The sequence below is a fragment of the Protopterus annectens genome, chromosome 2.part1 (assembly GCF_019279795.1).
Source record: "Protopterus annectens isolate FY-2018-M chromosome 2.part1, PAN1.0, whole genome shotgun sequence".
NCBI classification, from domain to species: Eukaryota; Metazoa; Chordata; order Ceratodontiformes; family Protopteridae; genus Protopterus; species Protopterus annectens.
This window is the reverse complement of record NC_056729.1, coordinates 1119863912-1119886499: the sequence shown is the minus strand read 5'-3', so window position 1 is coordinate 1119886499 and position 22588 is coordinate 1119863912. Positions and strand designations below refer to the sequence as shown.

The window sequence follows — 22588 nt, the reverse complement described above, 5'->3', positions numbered from 1 at the left end:
TTAATAATAACAAACAACTTTGTGTAGTTGTACTATACATCCTCCAGACCATAATATTCCCATCCTTGAAGACTTTCTATCCTGGCTAAACAAAAGTATATCACAGGAAACCATCATTCTAGGAGACACCAACATAAACTTGCAAACCCTTACCTCAAATTCTCCAGTTAACAGCATAAACTTGTATAGCTTTACTCAACTTATCACAACTCCCACACATGGCATATCAAGTGAATCTGAGTCAATATTAGATTGCATACTATTAACCCACCCTCAAAATTTCTCCAGTTCAGGCAATCTAGCAAACTCCCTAAGTGACCACCTCCCAGCCTACACCCATAGAACCCACATCCAAAAATCACTCCTACAAAACAACCAGGAACCTCAGCCACTTTAGCCAACCTACTTTTTCCAGCATCCTTAAAGCTCAAAAGTGGGCCCTTATAAAAACACTATCTTTAGATGATACTGTACTTTATTTCAATACAGTATTCCTAGACACTCTCAATAGTCTTCCATCAATGTATATCAAACATACAAAACTGAACCATGCCCCCTGGCTAACAAACTCAACTAAACAAACTGTCCTTGCAAGAAACTGTGCCTGGAAGCAGTTGCGGAAAAATAAAACATGGCAAGCTGAACTTTCAAGCAATTCCGTAATAAAGCCAAAAAACTTGTAACATTTCTTTACTAAATCCAGGAACCTTACATAACCCAACACCCTGCCAGAAAAAATCCCATAACAAATAGCCAATATGTTTAACACCCACTTTATTACTTCCATCCAGAAACTAGGGAATGACACCAATAGTGACAGAAAACTAAAGTCTAAAAACTCAGATAGCCCAATACTAGAAAACAATGTCTCGCTCTTATCATTACCAACAAACGCTTCTAATGCTAACACCTACATTCTTGACTTCACCATCCAAGCAGTACCCACATCCTTAGTATTCAGACTGCTATCCAAACTAAAACCTTGCTCCCATCTGCTGATAAACTTCCACCTGAATATTTGCAACGTGCTGCTAATGCAATTGCATACCCTGTCAGAATTCTTATAAATCGCTCCATCTCAGAATCATTTGTCCCTAATATCTTGAAAAAATCTATTGTAACCCCATTACATAAAGGTGGGAATTCCAATGAACTCTCTATCACCCTATGTCTATATTCTCCCCACTATCAAAAATACTGGAAAAATGTATACATGCTGAGCTTCTCAAACACTTTACAGACAATAATCTCCATGCCCCAACCCAGCATGGTTTCAGTCCAGCACACAGTACCATTACTGCTTAATTGTCCTTTACTGATGCAGTAAACAAAGCTCTAGACACAGGCCTAGCTACATCTGTAATTCTGTTAGACCCATCTAAGGCTTTTGACACTGTGTCTCAGGCTTAACTGCTAAAACAGCTAGGAAAATTGGGCTGCTCCTCTAATGCTCTAACATGGTTCTCCTCCTACGTGACAACCAGAGAACAATCAGTGAAATGGATCAATCAACAGTCAGAATACCAAGTCAATTATATAGGCATCCCACAAGGATCCATTCTCGGGCCCCTACTGTGTAACACCTTCATAAATGACGCTCATAAGGTCTCATCATAAAGTAAACATTCAGCATGCAGATGATTCCACCATTATATCCTCCTTCGATAAATTCTCAGATCTACTTAAGGTCACACAAAACTCATTTACATCAATTGAATTCTGGCTAAATGATTTGCAACTTGTATTGAACCCTAAAATATCTAAACTCCTACTTTTCTCTACAAAACCACTACACATAGACTTTAAAATGTATTCACAAAATAGGACAGAAATTGAACTAGTAAACTCTTCAAAACTACTTGGTATAAATATTGACAGTAAGCTCACATTTGACCAACACATTCTTAATACAATAATCCAATAGTGTATACAATGAAGCAAACATGTAGTAGTACAGTAAAAGTAAACTTCAAGTACGTTTATTAAAATGAATCCAGTGCACAAGAACAGGTAAGCAGTTTCACAGTTAGCTTCATCAGACTAAAATATTGCACACTCCATAATCAAGTTTAAATGCAGCTACCTGGCCAATCAAACTGCATGATAAAAGTCAGATGATAAAAAAAAAAAAAATCACATGGTAAAAAATCACATGATAAAAAATCACTTGATAAAAAGCATTGGGTTTTACCTTAAACACATATTAAATACAATATAAAACATGAGTTTATTAACTAACTTTCACCATGAACGCAAATATGCAAATAATTAAAACAACATTCTATGACAAAAAATTGAAAAAAAAAAAAAAAAAATATATATATATATATATATATACATACATATATATATGTATATATGATCATAAAACCATCAACTGAAAAGTCATTACACTTTTAAATGCCTAGATTTCAGTACAGCTATAAGGGAGGCTTTTTCATTTAAATCAATCCATCCCGTTCTTTACTGTCAGTGCAGTTCCTGATATTACCTTCTCTTATACTAGGAAAGGTACTGTCAGTGTCCAAAAAACGAAAGGTATGACTAACTCCTTCTTATATAACGTGCTTAGATAGGACATTGTTGCCAGAACCTATCCTTATGTTGTATAGGTGCTCCCTGATCCTGTCTTTGAACATCCTATCAGTTTTACCCACATAATAGGAGGCACACACTACACAATAAGTGAGGTAAACCACATGCTGGGTAAGGCAGTTAGCAGACACCTTAAACACATACTTACAACCCATAACCAGGTCAGTAAAGAACCCATTACTATCAATGTTATTGCAGTAATTACACATACCACATGGCCTAGTGCAAAAATCCTTATAAACCATTGGCATGAGAGTATCCTTCAGTCTACAGTGGATTCTTTTCAAATTCATTTTATTTTTAAACAAAAATGTAGGTGTCTCTCCTATAATCCCTCTAATACCTGAATCTGTAGTGAGGATGTCCCGGTGCTTCCTGCTATGTCCATGATGGTACTAATGTCAGTGGTGTGGTATAGTACAAGGGTACCCTTACCTTATTAATAAGCACATTGGCCTTACTATCATCTGCATTTCCACCTCCATTAGAAAAATATGGATTGGCCCTACTTCTTCGTTGATCAGGTATCTCATTCAAAATGGTGTCAACTTCCCCAGGGTGGTATCCCCTGGTTAAAAGCCTAGCTTTCAAGTTAACTAACTCAGAGTGAAAGCTGTCATCAGAGGCATTGAATCTAGACACCCTCATACCTTGTCCTTTTACCACAGTCTTAAAGACATGTTGAGGGTGCATGCTACATCTATGAAGTAAAGTATTTCTGTAGTACAGTTTCCTATGGACACCAGTATTGACCATCCCATTATCCAGCCTTTGTACAAATACATCAAGATAGGCTATCAAAATGGGAGAAAAGGACATGGTAAATTTCAAATAGTTTGTGGCCCCATAAATCTGTTTATAGAAATTTACCAACTGGTCCTTACTCCCTGTCCAAATAAAAAACATATCGTCCACAAAGTGATGATAGAAAGGGGCAAACCGAAAACAACTCGTTAGTAATTAGTAATTAAGTAGACCTCCTCCCACATGGTCATTGGCATAGCTATTGGCACATGAAATTCCCGTAGCTACGCCATCCTTTTGTAGGAATATGTCACCATCAAAAATAAAAATATTATTTTCAAGGACATTCTCCAAATATAAACACAAGAGATCGATGAAAGCCTCAGTGTATTCACTGTGTGTGCTAAGATATCTCAGTACAAAGTCAATGCCAACCATGTTAGGAATAACAGTGAATAACGATTGTACATCAAAGGTGACAAAGTAAAATTCCATATCCTTTGCTAATGTACTAGTAAAATTATATAAATCCAAAAGGAGCTGCTTAGAATCTTTTAAAACAAATCTGTTATTATCAAGAGTAAGGCATAAATGCTTTTCTAGAAACAAGGAGAACAGTTCAATACACCAACATCTGCCAGACACAATGGGCTGCAGAGGGGGTTTCAAGCCATTCTTATGAATTTTAGGTAGTCCTTGAATAATCAGAATAAGTAGGTGTTCAACTCTCAAAAAATGTAGTATGTCAGATGATATTAATTCACTTTTAAACAAATCCTCCAACATATCATAAATCCTGTGTTCTAAATTTATACATACTCAATATCTGAGAATATGACCCTAGCCCTGAGCAGCCTCCTACCATCACCCAGGATGATACCACAGTACAAGCAGAAAAGGGTTGATTTCAAAAATTGGCTCAGTTTCTGGTGTCATTCTAAGGGGATCCAGTATCTGTCTGCCTGGGATGACATGATTGGTAGACCACGATGCTTTGCCAGAGATGGCTTGCATGTGTTACCCCTGGGCTTTCAGATACTGGCCAAGGCTCTTGCCACCCTTATAGTGCCTTTTTAGGCAGTGTTCCAAAGACCAAATTACCACCATAACAGCTACAAACAAATGCAATCTGAGGGTTATGCTGCTCAATGTTAGAAGTCTAAATCGCAAAATGCACTCACTCAAAGCACTTCTTAAAATGGAGAACATCGACATTTGTGTTGTAACAGAGACCTGGTTCAAGGCAGCAGAAAGCACCCCTGCACTACCAGGCTATAACTCATTCCACATCTTTCAACCCCAGAACTTGGACTGAAGCTCCAAAAGTGGTGGTGTTTCCATATTAATAAAGGATGCGCACACCTCCAGACTGGTAGCCCAACATAACGCATTAGAGATACTACAGGTGCAGCTAACATAAGACAGCGATTCAGGTTGTTGCCTGCTACAGGTCCCCAACCATGTTCCAAGACTCACAATCCACATTCCTAATGGATAATATTAGGGTCCAACCTAACAAAGTCATATGGGTCAACTTCAACTACCCCTCCATTAACTGGGAAAACTACTCATGTACCAATACAATTGCCCAATGTTTCCTGGAATTCATTAATTCCAATTCACTGGATCAGCTTGTTCTTACCTCCACTAGAGGTAGCAACATCTTTGACCTGGTCATTACTAACATGGGCGACCATTGCTCTACACCAATAGTCAACTCCTTCCTGGTTAGATCTGACCACAAATTAATCACCTTGGAAATCTACCCCCTCCCCTGCAAAGGTAACCACCATGAAAAACTTCTCCAAAGCTAACTTTGAGCTTCTAAAAACAGAGGTGGCTAACTTCATGGCATCCATGCAAATGGAAAATAGTTGCATGACCACTGAAGCATACACCAATGCACTGTAGGAACACGTACACAAATGCGTGGATCTCGCCATACCCAATAGAACCAAGACGCCCTCCTCTAAAAAAAGGAAGCCAATCTGGTGGTCCCTGCCATAAACAGTCTCTACAACAGAAGGAGGAAACTGATGCAGAATAAGGTGAAGTCCCAAGACTGCAAAAACTTTCTTATCAGCCTCAACAAAAAGTTGAGATCCCTCATCAAATCCTCTAAAGCTAGCTATGAAAACAGAATTGCAGCAGATAGTAAAAACAACCACAAGGCCTTCTATAGTTATGTAAAAAATCTCCATGGCAATACCCAGATCTAATGCACAATGGTACGTCCTATACCAAGCCAACAGATAGTGCCAACTTTACCCCCCCCAGAAGACCAATCACAATACCAGTAGACTGCCAGACATCCAGTATTACTGTTGCACAGGTTAAAACAGCACTGTCCAAGGCCAAGAATACAGCTTCTATGGGACCTGACAATATCCCTGGCTGTGTTCTACATGAACTACAGCATGAACTGGCACTACACCTGTGTGCCCTGTTCAATCACAGCCTCACCTCAGGTTTTGTCCCTACCGAATGGCACACTGCTACAGTCATCCCTCTCCAAAAAGGAGAAGCGACTACAGACCCTGGGAACTATCGCCCCATTAGCCTGATGAGTCTGATATGCAAAGCTATGGAAGCATTATCATAGACCTAATAAGAAAAGATACAGGGAATCTCCAAACTCTGGATCCCACACAGTTTGGTTTTGTGAAGGCTAGATCATGCCTGCTCAACCTGGTCAACGACTTTGAGTCAGTCACCAGAGCTGTGGATGAAGACAAGGTGCTTCATGCAGCCTACCTTGATCTGGCCAAGGGTTTTGATACCATTCCCCACTCAGAAATCATAGAAAAACTCATTAAGCTAGGCATCAACCCTTATATCACTAGGTGGGTTGCAAACTGGCTCACAGATAGAACCCACAGTGTGAAAGTAGCTGACTCCACGTCAGACTGCCGACCTGTCATGAGTGGAGTCCCACAGGGTTTGATCCTGGGTCCTCTTCTGTTTGGTATCTACTTCTCTGAAGTCCAGGCCAACACGAAGGGACTCTGGCTGACAAAGTTCACAGACAATTGCAAGTTGGGAGCTATTATTAACTCCCCAGGTGAAGTTGACATCCTACAGAAATGCCTCACTGAGACCAACGACTGGTGTCAGAACCATGGCCATAAGCTCAATGCCAAAAAAATGTATTGTCATCCCCTTTGGGAAAAACCTGGTTTCCATGAATTACCACATCAATGGTAGTCCACTGAACACAGAAGGAGTTATAAGAGATCTGGGAACCCAGGTTGACAGCAACCTCTCTTTTGACCACCACATTGCCACTGTGGTCAGAAAGTCCTTCTATATGGCACATCTCATTACTAAGGGTTTTGCATCCAGGAAGAAAGAGGTCATTGTCTCCCTCTACTCTCCCCTCATTAGGCCAATCATCGAGTACAATGCCCCATTTGGCATGTGCCGCACTAGACACCTGCATCAACTGGAGATGCCGCAAAAGTAGCTCACAAAGAGGATCCTAGGCCTTAAACACTTGTTCTATATGGACAGACTCAAAAAACTCCAACTATTCTCAGTGTCATATTGCCTACTTAGAGGCGATATCTGCTTGACATACAAAGCCATGTCTGACCCAGATCTGTTAGAAATACTACAGCTAAAGAAATCCTTCTGAACCAAACGCTCCAGAGAACTCAACCTCATTACCACAATCAACAAAACAAGCTGAAGGGACAGGTTCATAACCAAGAGACTGCCCATGCTATGGAATAGACTTCCCATACATGTCAAGCAGAGCACCTCGCTGGCCCTCTTCAAGAGAAATCTTGATGAGTGGATAGGAAATAGAAAATTCACCCTGGGGATAACTCCAGTGGGTCTAGTCAACAGAGGCACTTGGAACTAAGGTCGTTTGGCATGATGCCAGGATAATCCTATGGGCTAAGCTTGTAAAGGCTCCAGGACTATTAACCTAGTACACACCTATGAACCTATCTATCTTTAGGTAAGAATAGCTTTCACTCAACGTACTATGCATAGAAGCATTATAATCCCATCTATTCATAATAACAACAGGACCACCTTTATCAGTTGGTCTAAAAATTATGGTGTCATCGTTTTGCAAATTGTTCATAGGTTCATAGGTTCATACTAGGCTATCTGCCTTGGGGCATTTATAAGCCTAGCCCAATTGTGTTTGGCTTATGCCACCCCTTGATTTGAGTATACTGTGCCCTTTTTAAAGTTTAGTTTACTGTGCCTCTGTCTAATAGTGACACGGAAGTAATCCCCGGGACAAACCTATGATCCCCCATCCACTCATCAAGATTCTTCTTGAAGAGAGTCAGTGAGGTGCTCTGCCTAACATGAATTGGAATTCTATTCCAGAGTGAAGGGAGCCTCTGGGTTATGAATCTGTCCCTGCAGCATGTTCTATTTATTTCTGTGCTGAGGTTCAAGTCCCTCGAGCGCGTGGCTCTAAGGGATTTAGATTTACTGAGGTGGAGCATGTCCATTAATTCTGGGTTGGACATAGCTTTATATGTCAGGCATAGATCGCCTCGAAGTAGGCAGTATGCAACTGAGTAGAGCTGGAGTTTTTTTAACCGAGCAGCATATGGCATCTGTTTGAGTCCCTTGATCCTCCTGGTGAGGTACTTTTGGGGTCTTTCTAATTGCTGCAGGTGTCGGGTAAGGTACATCCCAAAGGGGGCATTGTATTCTATGATGGGCCTGATGAGGGATGAATAAAGGGGCACGATTACTTCTCTTGATCTAGATGTGAATCCTTTCATGATGAGGTGGGCTATATAGAAGGTCTTTCTAACCACTTTGGCAATGTGGCTGTCAAAGGAGCGATTGCTATCAACTTGGGTCCCCAGATCCCTAATTACTTTCTCTGTACTTAATGGGTTACCACCTATGTGGTAATTTGTGGGCACATTGTTTTTGCCAAAGAGTATGACTGTACACATTTTGGCATTTAGCTTTAGACCATGGCTCTGGCACCAGTTATCCATCTCTGCGAGACCTTTTTGAAGGATGTTTGTGTCAGCTGGAGAGTCGATTATGGTGCCCAGTTTGCAGTCATCTGCGAACTTGGTGAGCCATAGTCCTCCCATGTTGGCCTGTACCTCAGAAAAGTAAATACTGAACAAGAGAGGTCCCAGGACAGAACCTTGTGGGATGCCACTTGTGAGCGGTTTCGAGTCTGACATGGCTCCAGCAACTCTGACTGTGTGGATTCTGTCTTTGAGCCAGTTTGCGACCCATCTTGTGACATAGGGGTTTATATTTAGGCTGGATAGCTTATCTATGATGCCTGAGTGGGGTATTGTGTCAAATGCCTTTGCGAGGTCCAGATAGGCTGTGTGGACTACCTTCCCTTCATCTATGGCCTTGGTGATTGTTTCGAAGAAGTCGACCAAGTTCAAAAGGCAGGATCTGCCCTTGACAAAGCCAAATTGGGTAGGATCTAGTGTCTGTAGGTCCCCAATGTCTTTGTTTATGAGTTCCATGATGATCCTCTCCATAACCTTGCATACTAGGCTAGTCAGGCTTATGGGGCGAGTTTCCAGGGTCTGCAGAGGCTCCACCTTTGTGGAGTGGGACCACTGTTGCTGTACGCCATTCTTTGGGCACATATCCTGTAGTGAGGCTGAGATTGTACAGCAGTTTTACTTGAGGGATTAGTTCTTCTTGGAGTTCATGTAGGACGCAACCTGGGACGCCATCTGGTCCCATGGAAGCAGTGTTTTTTGCTTTAGAGAGGGTGGCCTTCACCTGAGCATCAGAGATGTTTGGGAGGCTGCACTCTGCCGGGATAGATACTTGCTCTTTTGGGGGGTGGGGGTGGAGAAGTTTGCACTGAACCTGTCTGCCAGGATATTAGCGATGTCTGTGGGTTCAGTGTATTTTTTATTGTTTAGAATCAACTCAGAACAAGTCTGGGAGTTGAATCCCTGGTTCCTAACATAACTGAAAAAAGCCTTATGATTGTCTTTAGTGTCTTGTGCAATTTTTCTCTCGAAGCTGGCCTTGGAAGATTTTATAAGGGATCATATTTTTTTGCTAATACTGATCAGAGATGCCTTCCCTTTTAGGGATTTTGCTCTATCTTGTAGTAGCTTCCTCCTTCTGTTGTACAGTTTATTTATGGCTGGGGTCCACCAGACTGGACGCCTGCCTTTGGTTGATTGGGTCTTGATTTTGTTTGGTATAGCATGATCCATGCATTCCTGGAGATGTCTGTAGAATGCATTTATATAGGATTCTGCAGTTTGGGCCGTAGTTTCCACTGGCCCTGGGGCCTTGAAGGATTCCACTTCAGTTTTGAGAAGTGTGAAGTTTGCTTTTGAGAAGTTTTTCACTGTGGTTTTCTGGGCTGGGGGTGGGTCGGGATGTGAATATCCAGTGAAATTAATTTATGGTCTGATCTTACCAATGAGGGATATACTTCTGGTATGGAGCATAGAGTCCCCATGTTGGTAATGATCAGGTCTAGTATGTTTTCCCCTCTTGTGGGAGTGGTGACTAGTTGTTCCATAACATTTGAGTTTATAAATTCCAGGAACCTTTGGGCTAAGGTGCTGGGGCTTGAGTAATGCTCCCAGTCTATGTTTGGGTAGTTGAAGTCGCCCAATATAATGGTGTTCAGAGAGATCTTAGTGTTCTCCAATGTTTTCAGGAAAGCCGAGTGGGATTCCTGACTTTGAGAGGGTGGTCTGTAGGATGCTATAAACTGAAAAGCAGTCTTTCCCACTGTCAGTTGCACGTGGATGGTCTCCGATACTTCGTGCACTGCCACTAACCTGTAGGTGTGGATTTACTTGATAAATATGGAAACTCCCCCTCCTTTTGTGGTTCGGTCCGGGTTTTGGGGCCGAAAAGCATGATATGAGGTATAACTTGGTAGTGCTGGGGTGCTCTCTGGAGCCTTGAACCAGGTTTCTGTCACTGCACAGATATCGATGTTCTCCATACTGAGGAGAGCTTCGAATGCATGCATCTTGAGGTTAAGACTTCTGGCATTTAGCAGCATTACCCTTAGTTTCTTGTTCCTTGTGCTGTCTATGGAGGTGGGTTTGACTTTTGAGCCTTGCCTAAAAAAAGGCACTATGGGGGTGGCAAGAGCCTTTGCCAATATCCGAAAGCCCAGGATTGTGACAGAGCTTTCCTTTGTTTCCAACTTAGATTAGGCTTCCTATTATTGCGAGAGGCATGAGTACTCCTCGAATCATACAAATCAAACAAGACATTTACGCCTTACTAATGAGTTGTTCTCTATGTTTGCCTCTCTCTGTCATTGCTTTGTGGATGATTTGTTTTTTATTTGGACAGGGAGTAAGGACCAGTTGGTAACTTTCTATGAACAGATTTATGGGGCCACAAACTATTTGAAATTTACCATGTCCTTTTCTCCCATTTCAATAGCCTATCTTGATGTATTTGTACAAAGACTGGATAATGGGATGGTCAGCACTGGTGTCCATAGGAAACCATGCTACTGAAATACTTTACTTCATAGATGTAGCATGCACCCTCAATATGTCTTTAAGAATGTGATAAAAGGACATGGTATGAGGGTGTCTAGATTCAATGCTTTTGATGATGGCTTTCACTCTGAGTTAGTTAACTTGAAAGCTATGCTTTTAGCCAGGGGATACCACCCTGAGGAAGTTGACACCATTTTGAATGAGATACCTGATCAGCAAAGAAGTAGGGCTGATCCATATTTTTCTAATGGAGGTGGGACTGCAGATGATAGTAAGGCCAATGATCTTACTAATAAGGTAAGGGTACACTTGTACTATACCACTGACATTAGTTCCATCATGGACATAGCAAGAAGCACTGGGACATACTCACTACAGATTCAGGTATTAGAGGAATTATAGGAGACACACCTACATGTTTGTTTAAAAATAAAATTAATTTGAAAAGAATCCTGTGTAGATGGAAGGATACTCTCATGCCAATGGTTTATAAGGATTTTTGCACTAGGCCATGTGGTATGTGTAATTACTGCAATAACATTGATAATAATGGTTTCTTTACTCACCCGAATACGGGTTGTAAGTATGTGTTTAAGATGTCTGCTAACTGCCTTACCCAGGATGTGGTTTACCTCGCTTATTATGTAGTGTGTGCCTCCTATTATGTGGACAAAACTGATAGGATGTTCAAAGACAGGATTAGGGAACATCTATACAACATGGGTGTATATCAGATCATCAAAACGGCTCATTATCGAATGCCGTAATGTCGAACTGCAAAACCCAAACCCTAACAATATCGAAACCTCAAAACAGCGAATTTTTTCCCAGGGAAAAAATTTGCTGTTCCGAGAAACACACACACACCACAAGCACACTAAAAAGCAGCAATCCACACACATACATTTAAAAGTTACAACTGACCCTACACTACACTGCACATACACTATCTATCCACTTACCTTAACCCAGACCCTAACCCTAAGGTCCATCACTGTCGCACACTCACCTCACCCGTGCCCTAACCCTAACTCACTTAACCCGCCCCTAACCTCAAAAAATTCTCACTATCGCACACTCACCTCACCTATGCCCTAACCCTAACTCAGTTAACCTGCCCCTAACCCCAAATTCTGTCACAGTCACAAACTTACCTGACTCGCGCCCTAACCCAATCGTTCGCACAATCACACACTTACCTTAACCCAACCCGTAACTTTCCACCACATCGCTGAAAACAGCAAAGCCACAACAACGGCCAACCAAATTCTTTCCCTAGGAAAGAATTCGGTTTTGTGCAGCTTCGCTGTTTTCAGCATTCACAATATTGGGTTTGATATTAGATCATTTGAAATTCTGCCGTTTCGATGATCTAATATAGACCCTACAACATAAGGATAGATTCTAGCAACAATGCCCTATCTATGCATGTTATGCAAGAAGGGGTTAGTAATACCTTTCATTTTTTGGCCATTGACCAAACCTTTCTTAGTATAAGTGAAGGTGATATCAGGAACTGCAATGAGAGTAAAGAAGGGATATGGATTATTCAACTTATGGCAGATAGGGGGAAAGGCTAAAATGAAAAAGCTTCCCTTAAACCTGTATTGAAATCTAGGTGTTTAAAAGTGTAATGACTTTTTAATTGGTGGTTTTATGATCGTATGTACATATATCTGTGTATATATATATATTTGCTTTCATGGTGAAAGTTAGTTATAAACTCATGTTTTATGTTGTACTTAATATGTGTTTAAGGTACAACCCAATGCTTTTTATCATGTGATTTTTTTTACCATGTGATTTTTTTATCATGTGACTTTCATCATGCAGTTTGGTTGGCCAGGTTGCTGTATTTAAACTTGGTTATAGGGTGTACAATATTTTGGTCTGATGAAGCTAACTGTGAAAGCGCTTACCTGTTCTTGTGCACTGGGTTTGTTTTAATAAACGTGGTTGAAGTTTACTTTTATGGTCCTTCTATGTGTTTGCTTTGTTGTATACACTGTTAGATTGTTTTATTTAAGCATCTTTTCATTCAACGAGGCATTTGTCTTTTGGAGTGCTGTTTGGTTTTGATTTATCCTACATTCTTAATACAATTAAGAAAACCCATTTTAAACTAGGTAAACTTTACCATCATAAACTTTATCTTGACACCAACACCAAAGTTAAACTAGCCAACACACTACTCATTCCCTCCCTTCTCTATGGAAGTCTGATTTTTACCAACCTTCATTCAACCCTTTTTAATAGGCTTCGAGCATGCTATTACAAAATTGCTAAATTTATCTCTGGTCGGTCCAGCTGCACACATCATTGCCAAGCTATATCCCAGCTCAATTGGCTTGAATTCCCCCACTACCTACATTACACTCAACTTACTCTTGCCCACAACCTACTATTTAAACCAAATAACTGCCCTGCACTCCATTCTATTCTTCACACATACACTCCTACCCACATTCAGATCTTCTAATAAATATCTCTTAAAGGTATCCAAACCTAATAAAAGAGCTGGTCAGTGTTTGTACTTCCACAGCATTGCCAGGATATGGAATGCCATCCCTTCACACATTACTCAACTTGAATCGCTCAAAGCCTTTAAATCTGTTCCAAAACAGCATTTTCTAAACAACCCCACCTGCTCCTGTACAATAAACTTCAAGCCACCATAACCCTTTCCACCCCTCTTCACATAAAACCTTTACTACCTCAAATACATTCCTCATCAAACAGCTATGAAATGTACATTTCTGTTTTTAGCCTGTGGATGATTGCACTTCTATTTTTATTTTTCTTCTTTCCATCATCAGCTTATTTTTTATCAGACTCATTATTATATAGTAATTATTTTATTGTATTCATTATCATTCTTACTATGAAACACTTTTTAATATGCTTTAAATATATGTATTTTTTTGACAATCATACGTTATCATGTTTTTTTAATATACAGTGTATGTTTTTTTTCTTTGTATTATACAATATTTTGTGGAGCTTTTCTCCCTGGGCCTCCACTGAAAATGGGTCACTTGGCCCAGTGGACTTTCCCGGTTAACAAATATCAATAAATAATAAATAAATAGACATATGCTGCACAGCCCTAGCAATATTGTCCAGTGTCAGTATAAACCTACTTCAAGTCAAGGCAATCCTTAAATACATAAGCTCCACACAAACATGATCATAGACAGAAGTACATGTATATATTTTGTACAGTTTGTGGTCAAGTTGATGGATGCACATGTGTACACAGACCTAGCTATAGACTGGATGGATACATGCAAATAAATATAAAATACATTCTCATAAGCTGTAGCGTATTTTGCTGGAGAACAAATTATTCTGTAGTTGCCCCGCTGCACACCCGAGCTGTTCATAGGTTCATAGGTTTATACTAGGCTAACTATCACCAGAGTCTTTACAAGCCTAGCCATGCAACCCAACTCAGTTTTGCCCCCAAGTTCCTTGGACGCCTATATGGTGGGGTATGTTAGTAAAGAGGTAGCTAAGGGTTATGCGGAGGGGGAATGTTAGTTGGGGATTAATTTGGTTAACTGTCAGTCTCTGTCTATCAGAGACATGGGGGGGCAGACTAGGATTGAATTAGCAATTTCTCATCCAGTGATCAAGGTTTCTTTTGAATAGAGTCAGGGATGAACTGTACATCATGCAGATTGGGGAGCTTATTCCATAGCGCGGGGATCCTTTGAGACATATGTCAGTCACTGCAGCATGTTCTATTTCTTTTGCAGGCAAAGTTAAAGTCCTTGGATCTAGTCTTTCTGGTGCTGCTTGTTTTGTAGATATGAAAGAGATCCATCAAAGATGATTCTGAGGATACCTTATATGCTAGGTGTATATCTCGTCTTAGAAATCTGTAGGAGACTGAGTACAGTGATAGGGCGTTTAGTTGATCTGTGTAGAACAGGGTACTCATACCCTGGATTCTCCTGGTGAGGAACATTTGAGGGCATTTAAACTGTTGAAAGTGCCACATTAGGTACATGCCAGAAAGAGTATTGTACTCAATGATGGGTCTGATAAGGGCCGGGTAGAGTAGTATTCTTTGGACATAGATGCTATACCTTACTTATAAATTGGGTGACATAGAATGATTTTCTTATATGTTGGTCAAAGGCTACATTACTGTCTACATATGTACCCAGATCCCTAACTATCACGGCCAACTCTTAGGGATATTTAAGAGATGGAGTAATTATCTTGGGTGGGCAATTCCCCAAAGGGCACTATAACACATTTATTTACATTGAGTTTTAAATCTGTGACTTTGGCACCAGTCATTTGTTTGTGTTAGACTTTTTTGTATAATGTTGCTTTCATGGGAGGGATTTGTGATAACTCCCAATTTACATTCATCTGTGAACTTCATGAGCCAGAGGCCTTTGACATTAACCTTTACTTCTGAGAAGTAGTTGCAAAACAGGAATGATCCCAACACGGAGCCCTGGAGTACTCCTCTGGTGACTGGCCTCCTGGTGGAGGTGGTCTCACCGATCCTGACTTTGCATGTCCTATCTATGGGCCAGGCAGTAATCCAATGTGTTATGTAGGGATTTATGCCTAGTTCTGAGAGTTTGCCAAGAATACCTGAGTGGGGTATTATATTAAACACCATGGCCAGGTCAACATAGGAGGTATGCACCATTTTCCCCTCATCCATGGCCTTGATAACCCTCTGAAAGAAGCCTTACAGGTTGAATAGGCAAGTCATACTGGGATGGGTCATTGCCAATGTTCTTGTTGATCATTTCCATGATTCATAAAAATTCCTTCCATGGCTTTGCATATCATATCAGGCTTGTCAGACTGATGGGTCTACATTTCTTGGGGTCAGTTGATGGTCCACCCTTATGAAGAGGGATGACTGCTGTGGCCCACCATTCACCTGGTACGTAACCTGTTTTAAGGGTGTAGTTAAGTGGTCCTGCTAGGTCATGTTTTAGGTTATTTAGGCATAACCAGGAATATTGTCATTGCCCATTGAAGCCACTAGGACTTGCTCCCTGTTGATAGTTGGAGGGGATATGCTAGAAGGGATTTTACAGGGGGCAGTGGGTGGAGAAGTTAGAGCTAAATTTATCAGCCAAGTAGATTCACTGTGTCACTCCTTTCAGTGAAAGGTGTGCCATTTACCACCAGTTTTGTACACTGCTGAGTGTTACCTTTAAAATTCCTGACATAACTGAAAAAAGGCCTCTGGATTGTACTTTGCCTGGGAGGCTAGCTTGACCTTGTAACTGGCCTTGTCGGACCTTTTAGTTTCACTTTTAGTTGAATCAGAGAGCTCTTGTCTCAGTGAGAGTTGCTTTTTCTGATTTTGGCCATGACTTTTTTTCTTTTGTTATATACCCTGTTATCGTAAGGATTCCACCGCTGGGGTTTGTTTTTGGTGTTAGAGCAGATCTTACCCGGGTTACCCCAGTGTCACTGCTCGACAGAGGCACAGCTAAATAATGGGCATAGTTTCTCCAAACTAAGGGGTGGCGTAAGCCACAAAACTATGGCTAGGCTTATAAATGCCCTCGGGCAGATAGCCTAGTATGAACCTATGAACCTATGAGCCAGGCAGTAATCCAATGTGTTATGTAGGGATTTATGCCTAGTTCTGAGAGTTTGCCAAGAATACCTGAGTGGGGTATTATATTAAACACCATGGCCAGGTCAACATAGGAGGTATGCACCATTTTCCCCTCATCCATGGCCTTGATAACCCTCTGAAAGAAGCCTTACAGGTTGAATAGGCAAGTCATACTGGGATGGGTCATTGCCAGTGTTCTTGTTGATCATTTCCATGATTCATAAAAATTCCTTCCATGGCTTTGCATATCATATCAGGCTTGTCAGACTGATGGGTCTACATTTCTTGGGGTCAGTTGATGGTCCACCCTTATGAAGAGGGATGACTGCTGTGGCCCACCATTCACCTGGTACATAACCTGTTTTAAGGGTGTAGTTAAGTGGTTCTGCTAGGTCATGTTTTAGGTTATTTAGGCATAACCAGGAATATTGTCATTGCCCATTGAAGCCACTAGGACTTGCTCCCTGTTGATAGTTGGAGGGGATATGCTAGAAGGGATTTTGCAGGGGGCAGTGGGTGGAGAAGTTAGAGCTAAATTTATCAGCCAAGTAGATTCACTGTGTCACTCTTTTCAGTGAAAGGTGTGCCATTTACCACCAGTTTTGTACACTGCTGAGTGTTACCTTTAAAATTCCTGACATAACTGAAAAAGGCCTCTGGATTGTACTTAGCCTGGGAGGCTAGCTTGACCTTGTAACTGGCCTTGTCGGACCTTTTAGTTTCACTTTTATTTGATTCAGAGAGCTCTTGTCTCAATGAGAGTTGCTCTTTCTGATTTTGGCCATGACTTTTTTTCTTTTGTTATATACCCTGTTTTCGTAAGGATTCCACCGCGGGGGGTTTGTTTTTGGTGTTAGAGCTTGGCTTACTTCTGGTAGGTATGGCATCCTCAATGCAGCCATTTACATGTTTGTACAGTGTTTCTGTAAATAATTCTGCAAAGGTAGCTGTGCTCTCTAGTGTTCGGGGGAGCTGTGAGTTTTGCCAAACTGGTGTTAATAGGTTGTAGCTTGCTTTAAAATAGTTCCGAACAGTTACGGATTTAGCTGGATTTTCTGGATTGGTTTTTGTTTTGAGGGAGACAGCTTTTTGGCTTCTCCAACAAGGGATGACATGGGTTGCAATGCTTTTCCATGTTGGAAAGTACTAGGTCCAGTATGTCTTTTCCTCTAGTTGGAGTACATACTTTCTGGTCCAGGGTGTTTGTGTTGATAAAATCCAGCAAACATTGTGCCTGTGAGTTAGAGGCAGTGTATGTTTGACAGTGTATAGAGGTGTCATTAAAGTCTTCAATTAACGGAGTATTTGGTCATAGGTCTGGGTAAGAGTTGTGAGCTTCATGGGTCATAAAGCGAGACCTGTAGCTGGCCAGGATATGGTAAGGAAGCTTGTCTATGGAGACTTGGACAATCATCCTGTTTAACCAACCTGGAGTTGTATTTGTTGCTAATCTAGATCGAGACACCTCTTCCTTTAGCTCCTGTCTGTGTTGCTGTTGGTCTAAATGTTGCAGAGTACTTTCTATGGCTCTAAACTAAGTCTGGATAGCTTGTATGGTGTGGATTTTCTTGTTTAGGCTTTGAGCATTGAGCAGTAACACCTTATGGTTGCCTTTATTTTTTTATTTTTTTATTTTTGCTGTGTTGGTAGTTTTGTTATTTTGACATTGCCTAGAAATGCTCTAGGGGGTGGATAAAGTTTTAGCCAATATCCAAACGCCCAGAGGAGACAGGTGATTTCCAGGTCTGATGAAGTTCAAACACATTATTTGAACGAAAGCCCTTACAGAAATTTCTTTAATGTGTGTACTCAAGTCTTACACTTCTTTCCCTTGTTCATTTGGTGCCATAGGAATCATGTCCAAACAAAACGGAATAAATCTCCAAGCTTACTATAATTCATCATTTACATCAAAATGCTATTCTATGTAGAAACAGTGCAACAAATGCATTTATGTAACTACCACACATGCATCTGAATGTAATTGTTGCATGATGTAAGAGTTTGCAAAGTTGTCTTATCATACTGCCAGATATGTAACATAATGCATTTCAGCACTACTTGTGCATATATTATTGCGCTGCTTGCTTCATTTGCATGTGTCTATACCATAATGGGTCATTGCTGAAAAGGGTCTGCAGGCCAGTCTACTTACCTGGTTAACAAAACTAATGCATAATTACATTTTCTGTACCTCTTCTCTGACTGCTTGCCATTGGGATTTTGGTATCTGATATGATTTCAAATGGACATTTTCACCAGTCAGGGTTTGTATATTGTGCTGGATTGAACTTATTCATCCAAGCAACTTTATGAAAATTTCCTTATTCCTGACTGCAAATTCCTTTTCTTCCTGTTTAATTTTTAAACATGTATGTCTTCCCTTTTTTAACTTCAGGTCATTCTGTGAGATCTTAGCTTCTCCTGCAAACATACTTATTACAACTATTTAACTTCTCTGCAAGGTTTCAGAATATTAAGCAGTATAGGTGTTCTGGTTTTCTTTTCCATGGTTGTCTTGCCTTATAGTTCACTTCAATTACTTTTTCTACAATTTCAAAGGCCTTTGGCACTTTGTATAAAGTTTATTTTCTGCAATGGATATTAACACAAGTACTTTATCTCCTGATTTGAATTCTGAAATAAGACAATTTCTGTTATATGCTCTCTTTTTGCCTCTGGGCTATCTTCTTGTATTCTCTTACTATTGATTTTATAGTTCTTAACATGTCTGGCAGATCAGAAACATTTTCTGTCAGATTTTTAAAGAGGGTCTTTTACTCCTCTGTATTTCTTTTGCAATATCTAAAAAGCCCTGGGGATGTTTGCCGTACATGAGGTTCAAACAATGTGACTCAGGTTGCATATTGGGTACTTCTCTTACACCAAAGAGAAAGTATTGAAACAGTCTCTTCCATCCAGATCTAAAGCTTCTGTTACATAGTTTTTAAAGTTTTATTACAGTGCTCATCTGTCCTATCTATGTGAGGATGGAATACAGAGGTTGTTATTTGTTTCACTTTAAAAATTTGACAAAATTCATCCATTTCTTGTGATAGGAATGGAGTTCTTTGGTTTGTAAAAATTTCTCAGGACATTCCTACCATAAAAAAGCACCATCCATTATTCTTGGCATGAATGGGATACCTTAGTAAGAATTTCTCAAGAAATTCATTCCTAGAAAAAAATATATTACCTGTGCTTCACTTATGGACTTTGCATGCTTTGCATTGATTCTTCATATGGGTAGAACTTGAGGAAATGTTCTTGCATAATCAATAATTACTAGGATATATTGATAATCTTTACCTGACTTTACAAGTGGATCTACAATGTGCATTAATATCTGTTTGAATGAGGCATCCAAAATGGGTAAAGGTATTCAGGGTATTTTAAACTCTGGGTTGGGTGCTATTATTTCACATTCTGGGTGATTGTACTATATAGTTCTGTATATCATTCATGATGGCAGACCAGTGAAATGTAATGTAATGAAAGAAAAAAATTCTAAAGTGTTATAGCAAATCAAAATCTACTCACCTTAAAGATAAGTCAGAAAGGAACTAAAATAACCACCATGATGGTCAAAGATAAAAATGAATTAAAACTAGCATCAGAACTCAATGCAAATAAATTGAGAAATAATACTCAGCAATAATCAGAACTAGTCATACATGGCATTATACACAGGAGTCTGAATGGAGATATAAGTCAGCAAATAAAGGAGAGTAGGATTAATGGAACTGAATTCATCCTCAAGTCTTGATGATTACTTTAATGAGGTGGACACAGTTTTTAACAAAATCTCACCAAGAGACACTGATATGTAGACTGTATTTTATATAGCATATATCATGGACAGAAGTAGGTTAAAAATAAAATGTAGCTGGGTGCACAAGACCCAGGATAAAAAAATACTCAATCCTGGTAGGTGCACTGGTGCTAGGACTGGCAAAAATGACATTGTAGAATCCTCAAGACACAGAAACATTCCTACAATGGAGCTAAGCTGGGCCCACGGGGAGGATGTCCCCCTGTTGTAAAAGGAAGGAGCAGTCCACAAAAAAATCACAAAAATTGATAGGCCAAAAAACAGCGATGCAGATGATAGAGTGGACTACTGAGGATAAGAAAGAAATTCTGTATTGTTAGTATTATGTGAGAAGCCCAAAATTCCTATACAGAAAATGTATGAAAAGATTCAGAGAGAAATTAGAGGAGAGAAAAATACTTCCACAAGAAAAACTGTCAGAAGCTTCAAGTGCAAATTAGTGCTCATAAATGCAACAGATCTATAGCAAAACACTATATAGACCAAGAAACCTTGGGTTGTTTGGAAAAAGAAGCAACTGAGGAAGTGCAAAAATATAAAGAACAAAATCTAGAGACTTTTGAAAGATATAAAAAAGAAATATGGACATGGGAAAGAAAGAAAGAGAAGAGGGTCAGAACTTTGAATGTTGGCAGTATGACTGGTATAGGGAGAGAGCTAGTTGATATGATGGACCAAAGGATGGTTGGCATATTGTGTGTGCAAGAGACCAGATGGGAGGGGAGCAAGGCTAGGTGTATCGGAGGTGGGTTCAAATTGTTTTATCATGGTGTGGATGGGAGGAGAAATGGCGTAGGTGTTATCCTGAAGGAACAGTATGCTAAGAGTGTTTTGAAGGTGAAAAGAGTGTTGGATAGAGTGATGTTTATGAAGCTGGAAATTGATGGTGTAATGATGAATGTTGTTAGTGTATATGCTCCACAAGTTGGGTGTACAATGGATGAGAAAGAAAATTTTGGAGTGAATTGGATGAAGTGGTAATGACTGTACCCAAGGGTGAGAGAGTGGTGATTGGAGCATATTTCAATGGGCATGTTGGTGAAGGGAACAGAGGGGATGAGGAAGTGATGGGTAGGTATGGTGTTAAGCAAAGGAATGCAGAAGGTCAGATGGTAGTGGATTTTGTGAAAAGGATTGACATGGCTGTGGTGAATATGTATTTTAAGGGGGGCCTACTCCGGGGAGTTAAAAATGTCTCTCAACAGCAGGTACAAATATGACTCAGTCATTGTCCACGCTGGTGTAGCGACCTGAGGCGTACCTCCTTGGACTACATGAAAAGAGACATTGAGGAGCTCTCTGATTATGTAGCCCAGGCAGGTATGACCCTGACCTTGAGCAGTATCCTACCTTCACCAAGAATGATGCCACAATACAGAGATAAGATGATCAACTTTAACAATTGGCTTAAACACTGGTGTCATTCAAAGGGGATCCATTGTCTGTCTGCCTGGGATGACATGCTGGACAAGCCACGCTGCCCAAGGGGCGGCTTGCACCTGTCACCCTGGGATTCCGGATATTGGCAAAGGCTCTTGCCACCCCATAGTGCCTTTTAGGCAAGGCTCAAATTCTAAACCTACCACCCTAGAACACAAAAAGGAAAAAACTAAGGGTAATGCTGCTCAATGCCAGAAGTCTAAATCTCAAAATGCACGCACTCGAGGCCCTTCTCAGTATGGAGAACATCGATGTCTGTGCTGTGACAGAAACCTGGTTCAAGGCTCGAGAGCACCCCAGCTATCAGGTTTTACCTCATATCATGCGTTCCGGCCCCAAAATCTGGACAATACCAAGAAAGGAGGAGGGGTATCCATATTCATCAAGGACACCCACACCTCAAGACTGGTGGCAACATACGATGCATCGGAGACCATCCAGGTGCAATTAACCATAGGCAAGACTGCTCTGCAAATTGTAGCATGTTACAGGCCACCCTCACAAACTCAGGAACCTCACATGGCCTTCCTGAAAACACTAGAGGGGATAAATGTATCACTAAACACCATCATACTAGGTGACTTCAATTACCCTAATATAGACTGGGAACATTACTCAAGCCCAAACACCCTAGCCCAAAAGTTCCTGGAATTCATAAATTCAAATGCCATGGAACAACTAGTCACCATCCCCACAAGAGGAGACAACATACTTGATCTCATCATCACGAACATGGGAGCACAATGTTCAACACCGGAGGTGTACCCCTCACTGGTGAGATCAGACCACAAACTAATCTCGCTGGAGGTCCTCATCCCACCCCACCTGAAATAAAAAGACCACAGTAAAGAACTTCTCAAAGCCGACTTCACACTTCTAAAGACTAGTGTGGCCTCCTTTAAGGCCCCGAGGCGGAAA

General features: G+C 40.6%; 1 protein-coding gene across 5 annotated transcripts in view; it reads left to right on the top strand.

Moving 5' to 3' along the window:
- LOC122794349 (cysteine-rich secretory protein 2-like) overlaps positions 1-22588 on the top strand; it is a 641399-nt gene that overhangs the window by 8650 nt on the left and 610161 nt on the right. The gene's annotated exons all lie outside the window — the stretch shown is intronic.